At 40.8% G+C, this 12,337-nt stretch overlaps 1 pseudogene; it reads right to left on the bottom strand.

Annotated features, from left to right (window-relative positions):
* Positions 1 to 5,540: 5,540 nt before the first annotated feature.
* On the bottom strand, positions 5,541 to 6,458 carry LOC105721383 (GDP-L-fucose synthase-like; annotated as a pseudogene).
* Between the last annotated feature and the right edge of the window lie 5,879 nt (positions 6,459 to 12,337).

The raw sequence follows: 12,337 nt of genomic DNA, 5'->3' as shown, positions 1-12,337 counted from the left end.
ATTTAGACAGCAATCTCAAGGGAAGCAATGTCATCCTGATGTCATAAAGTAGACACCAAGTAGACTTCGTAGTGTAGACCTATAAATAGACAAAATGTTTTATATCAAATACAGCCCAATTTTATCTCAAATATAAAAGTAATTTTAAAAATTTTTAAAATGCAAAGATGACACATAATCACTAGTAAAAGAAAAACTATCTTTTTCAAATTTAAAATGAGAGTTTGCTGCATAATCAGTTTTATAATGTCCTTTTCTCCTTTAACAATCCATTTGGACAATTTTAAAATTTTTATGTTACCTGGATTCATAGCCCAGTTCTGCCATTTCTTCACTATGTGATCCTGGACAAATCACTTAACCTCTCTGTGCTTTAGTTTTTCCTTAACTGTAAAATGGGCCTAATAATATGTATCTTAGGGATCATTATAAAACTAAATGAGGCTTCTAAAAAAACATTCTTTAAAATCACCATTTGACACTTAGCACTATGCCTGGCCTGCCCTCAAAACAGTTAGCTATTTCCATTATGTCAATATTCTTCATACTGGGTGGGGTCTATTCAATCATATTGCTATCTTATAATTTATTTAATCAATTTGATATTGTTGGTCCTTCAGGATGACAGCAACATTTCTCATTAATACCTGGCATTATTACCTTGGGATAAATCTTCAGGAGTCAGCCTGCCTAAGAAAACTTCTAGGAAATACAGCTTCTCTTTCCTGCCGTGGTTGCCATTACTCAGAGTTTTAGCACAGCCATTTGGGAGATATGATACTTCAGCACTACCTTTGAGGCACCCACTTCTGTATAATAAACTTATTCCACTAGTTTAGTTTGTTTTGTTTTTAAACCAACCACAGTTTGCCTTTGTTTGGGTGAAGTGTAGCCCAGTTTAGAGCTAGGCTGAACAATTTTCTTGAGATCCCTGGGAAGACCAAGAAGACGTTCTGTTGATACTTGACAGGTAAGCTTTACCTACTCTATGTGTCAGAACCAGACAAACACCGACGTGCATTTGATTTTTTTCTTAGAAGAAAACCAAACTATTAATTACACTAAAGCCGTCAGGGAAGTATTTCACTGGGCTATTTGCCTCAGAACCTATATTTTTATTGACTGTCCATTAATTGTGAACAGATTATTTAAAAGGGATGTATATTAATAAATAGTAAGGGTGGAAACTAAAAACTAAACCAGGGCAAAGGTTCCACTGTACGTGTCTCAACTCAGAGGGGACCCCCAGCAGGCAATGAAATGGGGCTGTTTTACAAAGCAAAGGGAGGAATGAGGTCAGGTGCAGGAATACGCAGGGGCCTGGTGGTTTGAATCTGTTTGATTAAAAGGCAAGTTTGTGTAGAGAATTAGGGAAACAAATCACAGAACAGACACCGTGAGATGTAAGGCCCTTCGCAAACAAAAGACATGTGTTGCATCTCATTAAAACAGGTTTTCTTTTACTGTCACTGACGGACTCAGATGTCCTAATTTTCCCTCAAAAGTAAATGGCCTATTTTCAAAATAGGCAGAGGGTCTGTGCTTCTTATATCTGTTCTTAATTCAAGAAATATATCTAACTGTAGTCTAACAAGAGTCAGTCTCAGAAGAAATTAATGAGGAACATCCATTAATTATTTATGCTCTGAAACAGTAGGTCTGCTAATGTTTCTGCTAATCACCAAAGCTAAACAGATGTATCTTCATAAAGACAGTCTTGAAGAATAGAATGAGTATAAAGGAGACGCAAATACAAAAAATATGTAATGTATGGTGACGACAGGAAATAATAGTGAATGCATCACTGCTCCTGAGACAATATTTGTTTAAAGGGCAAAGCCTAGTAAAATTGTCAGAGCGAGTTCTGTTCATGATTTCTAGTATTTAAATATTATATTAAGCAATAATAATGGGAGTTGAATTTATAAGGGCTAAAACCAATGCTAGAAAATGAAAAGAATCAGACTCCTACTTTTTAAAACACCGTTTAGAAAGCTGTCCAATTTCCATGAACGTTCTAAAAGCAGCATCTTTCATGGATATTAAATGAATGATAAGGTTGTAAATTTTACACCATTTACAAATCCAAAATTATTCAAACTCTTATTTTTGCCTCCATACAAATTTGGTCAGAATAAAACCTGTTGGTCCCTTTATGGAGTTGCAAAGATGCTGTTAACACAGCCGCCCTCGTGGTTCTGTGATCCGCAGTATGTAGTAGTAAAGTGGAGCCATTTCTGAAACCAGATCACCTGGACGTAAATTTTGATCTACCATTTACTAGCTTTGTAACTTGGGCAAGTTAACCTCTCACTACCTTGCTTAACTTCATCATTGGCAAAATGGAATAATAAGAGTACCCACCTCAAAAGGTTTAAAATGAGTTCTTAAGAGAGTCCAAAATAAGTGCTCAGTTTTTATGAGTTATTATTATTATCAAGATAGCCGTATTATGGTCAATATATGAGAATGACAATACTAGGTATTTACATAGAATTCATATTTTGTATAGCTGCAGCTTTCACAATGGAATGATAGGACAGGCTCCACCTTACCTCCTAACTTATATTCCCAGTCATGATGTTATTTCTCACAGTCCTTTGAATAAAATACAATTCCCTGCATAGTCTAAGGGAGATCTGCAGGATGGTTGGTATCAAAGTGGTGAACAGAACAGGGGCCACAGGAGACACGGCTTGAAAACTCCATCCTTTTTCTGGTGTTCTGCCTCCAACCCATGCTGGAGACTGGGGATTAGATCCTTTCAATGGCACTTTTATCACTCAGATATTTTATCCAAATTGTCATGGGGGTGTGTCTTTACCCTTCTTTGGAAAGGTAACCTATGTCCTGCCTGCTGTCATCAGTATATGACATCAGTGATTCTAGAAAGTACTTCCCATTCTGCACGGCAGAATCATTTGGGAAAGTTTAATATATATATTTAATAATATATTTATTGTCCTGGCATGGTGGCTCACACCTGTAATCCTAGAACATTGGGAGGCCCAGGTAGGCAGATCACTTGAGGTCAGGAGTTTGAGACCAGCCTGGCCAACATGGTGAAACCCTGTCTCTACTAAAAATACAAAAAATTTTTTTATTTGTAATCCAAGCTACTCAGCGAGCTGAAGCACGAGAATCACTTGAACCCAGGAAGTTGCAGTGAGTGGAGATTGCACCACCCCACTCCAGCCTGGGCAACAGAGCAAGATCCTGTTTCAAAAAAAAAAAAATTGTATATGTGTGTGTGTGTGTGTGTGTGTGTATACTCAATTTATGATTTATACATATGCACACACATTCAATTTATATATGTGTGTGTGTGCATTTACTAATATATATATATAGTGTGCGTGTTTGTGTGCATGTGTGTGTGTGTACTCAATTTCTCTCTAGGACTACTGAATTGGAATCTTTAGGTCTGGGGCCCAGCAATTTGTATTTTAAAAAAATTCCCTAGGAGTTGGGCATGGTGGCTCACGCCTGTAATTCCAGCACTTTGGGAGGCTGAGGCAGGTGGATCACCTGAGGTCAGGAGTTTGAGACCAGCCTGGCCAACATGGTGAAATCCCGTTTCTACTAAATGTATAAAAATTAGCTGGGCATGGTGGTGGGCACCTGTAATCTCACCTACTCTGGAGGCTGAGATGGGACAATCACTTGAACCTGGGAGGCGGAGGTTGCAGTGAGCCAAGATAGCACCAGTGCACTCCATCAAGGGCAACGAGAGCAAAACTCTGTCTCAAAAAAAAAAGAAAAAAGAAAAAAGAAATTCCCTAGGAACCCACTGGTACGAAGTCTGATTTCAGAGCTACTGTTCAAAGGCAGTGGTTCTTAACATCTTGGGTCATTGCACGTTCCACCTAAAGAGTCGTTTATGAAAGATCCAGTGTCATAAATTAGGGTGGATTTGAGGTTATCCCCTCTAATCCCTCTGCGTCACTTGCATTTTCTAATGCTTTCTTGCATAGAGAGAAGAGGCAGTTCTACTGCTGTGCATAAACTGACATCCTGTTTAGTCTCTGCAGCAGGCTAGGGAGTGAGTGCCACTGATAGTCTATTAATAAAAGTGATTGGGATATTGCTTTGCTTACCAGAAAAAATCAGGGATGGGGCTATTTTTAACAGCTCATCATGACCATGTACTGCTCACATGATCATGCTGTACATATCGAGTGGGGTACAGCACGAGCCTGCGCAGGCCAACGGCATGTTCTCCTATGAACCAGAATGACTGTCTCACCTGAATGACTGAATGACTGCTCACTGGCGTAAGTCCTCCTTCATCCTACAATTGACCTCTCCGTAATGCCCCTGTGCCTTTTCCTGTCTGCCTGCTCAAGTGGGATGGCCTCGGCCTCAGACTCACAGGAGGTCACAGAGGAAATAAAGACATGAAACAACACAATAACAGTAGAGTCCTTTGATATCATCCTCCCTCTGTTTTCCACCTACCCCCATGAACCTACCCCTTTAGCATCAATGATCCCAGAAGCAGTTGGCAGGTTATGAAATTAAAATAGAAGTGCCACAAAGAAAAGAGAGTCTATGACCAAAAACCAAGCTCCCTGGGAGTAGCACATTAGCTCATTCATCCAAATGTGGGGAAAATACACAGGGCTGGGCAAAGTCCACATGCCATTAGTTGTACTAACAAAACGAAACCCAACATGCAGCCAAAGCTTTCTGTGTCACTTCTGTGTTTCATTAAACAAAACCTGCCAGGAATGTAACAAGCACTGTTTTTTGTACACAGACCAACTGAATTCTAAGAGCTGCTCGGCTGTATGGCAACATTTAGGTCTTTCTGCCCACACTGGCCATATTTCTATTTCCCTCTCCACATATTCCTAATCTGTGGCACATGCTTATTTGCTGTATTGTCTGTAAAAATGCATAAGCTCTTGCAGAGCAGAATGCAATTAATCTGAAATAGAAACACAAACACTTTATAAACTGCAAAAATGAAAAAAATGCGTGGGGGAGTGATGTATATTTTGATGACTACCAAAACTGGTGATACGTGTTTTGTGTCACGTGATAGTAAAACTTTCTAAGCTGCCTTTGCACATATTCAAAATTATGATTTCCAGACCGCTTTTTCAGTTAACTTATCACAATCTTCCTCTGGGGTACTTTTACTCTGGGACAGCCACTATCACCTTTAAAAAGCAACATCCAGAATTGCACCTATTGCTGAAACATCTATACAGTATTTTGTGTGTGTGTGTGTGAAAATGCACTTTATTGGCTCCCAGGGAGTGGGACGCAGGATCAGAGTGGGCATGCACAGGGCTGGGGGCCTGTGTGGGGAGCAAAGCGCTGGGCCTGCCCGGGCCCTGGTTTCCCTGAGGACTGTCATGAACCGGGGCCCCACTGGACAGATGCCTGGGGCTGCAGAGCGGATGGAACATGGGCATCGCTGGGTGATGCCCTCAGCTCCTAGCAGGGTTGGCGGGTGGTGGCCATGGGGCTCAGCCAGCTGATGGTTTGCAGGCGCCTGCTCCTGCCTTCCAGCTTCACTTCCGGGGCTGCTCCTAGTTGTCAGTGAACCAAGCACAGGTCTCCTTCACCGCCTGCTTGAAGGGTGTGAACCGGAAGTTGGGCAGGTAGGTCCTCAGCTTGCTGTTACTGGCTGTCTTCTTAAACTGCCCGCCATGGAAGTCCAAAGCCTCTACCACCGTCTCGGCTGCCTCCCTGATGGAGACCTCATCTTTCTCGCCCACTGAAAGGATGATGGGCTCCACCTCACTGTACTCCCGCCGGACCCAGATAAAGAGCTGGGCCAGGTCTAGCGAGTATATGAACTGCCTCCGTGGCTTCCCCGTACCCCACACCGTCAGGGCCGAGCCGCTGCTCTTGGCCAGGCGCACCTTGTGGATGAGGCCAGGCAGCACGTGGCCATCCTCAATGTTGAAGTTGTAGTGGGGCCTGAAGACGTTGGTGGGGATGACAGCAGTGAACGTGCAGCCGTGCTGCTGGAAGTAGGCCCTGTTCTGCTCGCCGATCATCTTCTTGGCATACGAGTACCCAAAACTGCTGCTGTGGGGCGGCCCACTGTGGCACATGGTCTCATCTACGGGGTAGGTAGTCTTGCCAGGCAAAATACAAGTGAACAGGCAGGGCACCACTTTGCGGGCGCCCACTTCGAAGGCCGAGTGCAGGACGTTGTCATTGATGTGCACATTTTTCCTCCAGAAGTCCAAATTGTATTTGATATTCCAGAACAGGCCCCCCACCATTGCAGCAAGATGGATGACGTGCACGGGTCAGACCTTCTCAAACAGGGTGCGGGTCTGTGCTGCATCGGTGAAATCGGCATCCTTGGAGGACTCAAACACCCAGTCCTCTCCAGGAAGACCAGCTCCATCTGCTACCACCTTCTGAATGGCTTTGCCCACCAGCCCAGAGCCCCCGGTCACTAGAATCCTTATGGACCCCTGGGGTTCACCCATGTCAGATGCACCTGCGTCCCACCTCACCAACCTCTATACAGTATTTAAAGAACAAATAAGCCAGATTGTAGGAGAGGGAAGAAAATTAAACAGCTATTCTAGAATTTCTCTTCTTCCCAGGGTCACCAGCCTCTGTTGGGAAAAAGGAGCCAATATTCATAAAAATCTGAGCTACTAAGGTTATGCAAAATCAACATGTATGGGGAGTAATAGCAAGGATGTGTCCTCTGTGTTTATCATATAATTTATTATCCTCCTGAAACAAATATGCAGATGACACTCATTTGTTCCTGACATAATGTGGTAGGTGGTTAAGTTCTTCAGAAATTGTGTAAGTTGCTTTTTAGTATTACTACCAATTCATGAAGTAGCAACAGCAAATTATCTTTTCCCACATGAAAGATTACATTACTTTGTAATCTTACAGAAGGAAGTACTGAAACAATGTAAAAGTTTGAATGATTACATAATCCTTCGATTTGTTGCCTGAAAAAAAGAGTCCTGTTGGCTATAAAATAGGTTTACTTTTTTCTCCAGGTACTTACCCTTTGGGGTGACAGTGTAGTGTTAGAACAGAATCCACAGGTGATATTAAAAAGTCCCTTCCCCTAATGTGCCAGATCTAGTCCAGATAAAGCCATTATTAAAAATTTCACACCTGCTATCCTGTTTTGATTTGAAATTTGAAGAACAACTTTGCCTCTGGCTTCTGGGTAGTCACATTAAGTTAATCACTCCAGCAACAAGACAGAAGAATAAAGCAGAAAACAAAGAAGAGGGACTCCACGTGAATTCAACATAGTGCCCGTGGCTATCCCAGAGGAAATCTATTTTGCCACACCCTCCCTTCTTCTTAAAGGGGAATCCTTTGCTAAAGGGGAATCCTTTGCTATAGGGAATGGGATTAAAAAAAAAAAAAGGCTTACAATTTTATGAAGAGAGAGATGTTGTCCTAAGGAAGTGTAAAACTGAGATATAAAAACGGCTTCTTAGAAAAGTCATTCTCTCACAAGATGACTTGAAGAGGGCCAGGTGATGTAAGCGTCTGGGTTGTGTTACAGAAGAGGAAACTGGCTGGGCACAGTGGTTTATGACTGTAATCCCAGCACTTTGGGAAGGTGAGGCAGGGAGGATTACTTGAGCCCAGGAGTTTGAGACCAGCCTGAGCAATGTAGTGAGACTTTGTTTCTATAAATAAATAAATAATAAAAAAAGAAGAGGGGAAAAAAAAGTCTTTCTCTGAGAAAGTATTTGCAAACTATGTAGCCAACAAAGGACTAGTATCCAGAATCTACAAGGAAACCAAAACAATCACCAAAGAAATCACAAATAATCCCACTGAAAAGTGGGCAAAGGGGCCAGGCACCATGGCTCATGCCTGTAATCCCAGCACTTTGGGAAGCTGAGGCGGGCAGATCACTTGAGATCAGGACTTTGAGATCACCCTGGCCAACATGGTGAAACCCTATCTCTATTTAATAATTTAAAATAAATTTACAAAAATAATTAAAATTTTTTAAAAAGTGAGCAAAGGATATGAATAGACGTTTCTCAAAAGAAGACATACGAATGCCCAAGACACATATGAAAAAATGTTCAACATCACTAATTATTAGGGAAATGCAGATTAAAACGACAGTGAGATACCAAACCACCTTACTCCTGCAAGAATCACCATGATTTAAAAAGTTAAAAAACAATAGACGTTGGCGTGGATGTGGGGAAAAGGGAATGCTTATATACTGCTGGTAGGAATGTAAATTACTACAATCTTGATGGAAAAACAGTATGGAGATTCTTTAAAGAACTAAAAATACATCTTTAAAGAGCTAAAAAGTGAATCTACCAGTTGATGCAGCAATCCCACTGCTGGGTATCCAAAGGAAAAAAAGTCACTCATATGAAAAAGACACTTGCACATGTATGTTTATACCAGCAGAATTTGCAATTGCAAAGACATGGAACCAATCTAAGTGCCCATTGACTGAAGAGCCAATAAAGAAAATGTGCTATATATACACCATGGAATACTATTCAGCCATTAAGAGGAGTGAAATAATGGCTTTTGCAGCAACTTGGATGGAGCTGGAGGCCATTATTCTAAGTGAAGTAACACAGGAGTGGAAAACTGAAAAACTTATATGCTCACTTATAAGTGGGAGCTAAACTATGAGTGCACAAAGGGATACGGAGTGATATAATGAGCTTTAGAGGCTCAGAAGGTGGAGGAAGGTGGGGGGTAGGGATAAAAAACTACACATTAGGTACAATGTACACTACTCAGGTGACTGGTGCACTAAAATTTCAGAATTCACTACTATATAATTCATCCATGTAACAAAAAACCAAGTGTACCCAAAAAGCTACTGAAATTTTAAAAAGGGAAAAAAATATCAATCTAATAACAAAAAAGTAAGCAAAGTCGCCCTCTGGTCACTTGAATAGTGTGGCATGTTAGAAGGGAGGAGGGGAAACTAACATCGATTCCAGACAAAAAGTGTGTCTATTTTCCATTCGTGTGCTTAAAACATTGTTGTCTTCCAGGGTGTTCAATAAATCATACATTTGCTTAAATGGTTATAATAGAATTCACTAAAAAAAGAAATGGCTAGTAGTTTTAATAACAATTATTTTCAGTGTGCATCATTTGAATGATAATTTTATTAAAGTTACGAGATGAAAAAAACGACAGCTTGCTTTTAAAATTTTCTGCCTTTTATCCAGAAACATAAAATCCATGAATGACCTGTGAAGTTATTTCACATACTTTGTACTAATGATATATCTATTCATAACTATTCTAGTGTTCCCCAAATAAACCTATTCTATATACAAAATAGTTTCATCAATTTTTCTATTTGTTTTTCTTTGGCCACACCCTAAAGCATAATTCACTGGCTAGCTTTTTATATACAAGTGTACATAATTTACAGAACTCTTTTTTTTTTTTTTTGAGACGGAGTCTCACTCTGTTGCCCAGGATAGCATGCAGTGGTGCAATCTCGGCTCACTGTGTGCAATCTCTGCCTCCCGGGTTCAAGCAATTCTCCTGACTTAAACTCCTAAGTTGCTGGGATTACAGACATGCGCAACCATGCCCAGCTAATTTTTGTATTTTTAGTAGAGACAGGGTTTCACCATGTTGGCCAGACTGGTCTCGAACTCCTGACGTCAAGCGATCTGCCCGCCTGGGCTCCCAAAGGGTTGGGATTACAGATGTGAGCCACCGCACCCAGCCCTAGAATTGTTAAGGAAAGGAAAGATCTCATTTTCTGTAACTAAGGGATTCACACTAAAGGATTTACTTGGCTGGAGCAGATCATATGACGGACAACAGAACAGCCAGTATGGGTGATTCTGAAGTGGCTCTCTTAAATATCCAGAACAAAGAACTCAAGACTAGATGTTTATGTGTTTATGTGGTATAAGGAAAACTGCTAAGAAGGAATTCTTATCAGGAAAGTGAGCCCCTTCTACCATCTTGGGAAGTGATGTGTAAGACTGTGAAAACATGCTGTATTTGACGCACCGCATGACTACATGTAATGTGTACTTACAACCGCTAAGAATTAGAAAATGCTGTTACCTATAGTTGTCTTTATCAAGTTGATTATCATGGTGTACAGTATTACAGAAATACAGAGGTGCCAACTCAGGTGTGCAGTATGCCTTTCTCTTTTCTCCAACATTGCTTACACATTTATTTAGGTTATTTCACAAGATTTAATAACCAACGTAGAAAATTCAATTGCAGTTAAAAATAACTTGAGACAATTTGATGAAGCTTAGATCTGCTAATAGTGATGTACATTCCACAAAATACTTTCAGCGAACTCCCATTTAATGTTCATTGCAATCATGTGAACATTAAATGGGTACTAATACTACAATGTTCATTTTATATGAGTAAACTGAGCCTTCTAAAGACTAAGTAGATCAGGTGCAGTGACTCACACCTGTAATCCCAGTGCTTTGGGAGGCTGAGGGAGGAGGATCGCTTGAGCCCAGCAAGTTGAGGCTACAATGAGCCATGATAGCACCACTGCTATAATGATAACATCACTGCTATCTCTCTGTTGAGAGACCTTGTCTCAAAAACAAAACAAAACAAAAAGACTAAGTAATTCCAGCTCACAGCTCACACAGGTCAAGAACTGAGATGTGAACACAGTTATCAAGCAATGGTTAAAAGCCGCACTTTGATGTCAGACATAATGTGGCTTTAACTGTTGGCTTTGAGACTATGGGTGACACAACTGCTCTGTGCCCAAGTTTCCTCTTGTACAAAAAAGGAAAAATAATAGTATACCTCAGAGTTAAATAATAATGTTTAAGAAACAGCACAGTGAGTCACACAATGAGCAATGACATGGTAAACAATCTTATTTTGATAATAAGGCTGGACTCTCCTGACCATTTTATGGCTGAGGAATGCCCAGTGGATGATGAGCTACCTTCGTCAGCTCTGTGGGGCCTGAGTTCTGCTTACCATCCCTCTCTCACGTCAAGAATACTGACACGGGCTGGGTGTGGTGGCTTGCGCCTGTAATCCCAGCACTTTGGGAGGCCAAAGTGGGAGGATCACTTGAGGTCAGCAGTTTAAGACCAGCCTGGCCGACATGGCAAAACACCATTCCTACAAAAAATAATTTTAAAAGAATTAGCTGGGTGTGGTAACACATGCCTGTAATCCCGCTGCTGGGTGACTGAGGCACAAGAATTGCTTGAACCCAGGAGGCAGAGGTTGCAGTGAGCCGAGATCACACCACTGCACTCCAGCCTGGGAAACAGAGCGAGACTCTGTCTCAAAAACCAAAGGAAAAAAAGAGTGCTGATATAAAAGTATTGCATGAAAAAAAAAAGTACTAAATGAAAATGAAACCATGCTTAAAGAAACCAAGACTTAACTTTTTTTAAAAAACGGAAGTATATTGTGATGTAATAACTCTCACAATTTCTTTTCTAAATTTACAATAATTTCTTCTTAGCACCATTAAAATTGACTGTGGTGAAATGAAATGAAAATTAACCAAATAAAATGCTGAGACAGGTTGTTCTTTCTTATGTCTCCTGGTTCTTCATTAAGTCATTTACTCCACAATTATTGGAAGTGCTTCTGTGGGGGGAGTATTTTACAGTCTCATCTGTTTTCTTAATTTCTTATTTATGGCACACACACACACAAAGTCCATGTTTCTGGGCAAGAATTGTAAAGGATGACCTGACTAAAATGTTGGACACAATCAAAATTCATTGTACTTTTCTTTTTTTTTTTCTGAAACAGAGTCTTGCTTTGTCCCTAAGGCTGGAGTGCAGTGGCATGGTCTTGGCTCACTGCAAACTCCACCTCCCAGGTTCAAGTGATTCTCCTGCCTCAGACTCCAGAGTAGCTGGGATACAGGCACCTGCCACCACACCCAGCTAATTTTTGTATTTTTAGTAGAGACAGGGTTTCACCATGTTGCCCAGGCTGGTCTCAAACTCCTGGGCTCAAGTGATCCTCCCACCTCAGCCTCCTGAAGTGCAATTTTTCTATTTTAAGTGTGTTGGTTTTCTTTGGATTCTGATTCATGTAGGCCATGCCAAAAGAAAGACAAGTAAAACCATCTACTGTAACCACTTCTGCTACCCTAAGTCTATGAAGCATAAAACTTCCAGTGATGATAATCAAAACCTCAAAATGAATAAAAAGGCAATCCCTCCATGGATGTAAAACAGAAGAGGCAAAATATGCTGTGTGTTAGTTTTAAAATATTGAAAATTTTCTGAACACGTCCGAATGTACTAATTAGCTTCTACTTTTTTTCCCTAGATAAAACCATTTCTGAGAAATTGACAGGTGTCTGTAACTAACAAATAGCTTTCCAAAAATACTAGGA

This window comes from Aotus nancymaae, unplaced genomic scaffold (genome assembly GCF_030222135.1).
Source record: "Aotus nancymaae isolate 86718 unplaced genomic scaffold, 86718_ANA_hifiasm-v0.15.2.pri h1tg000064l_1, whole genome shotgun sequence".
NCBI lineage: Eukaryota > Metazoa > Chordata > Mammalia > Primates > Aotidae > Aotus > Aotus nancymaae.
This window is presented reverse-complemented; position numbering and strand designations above follow the sequence as displayed.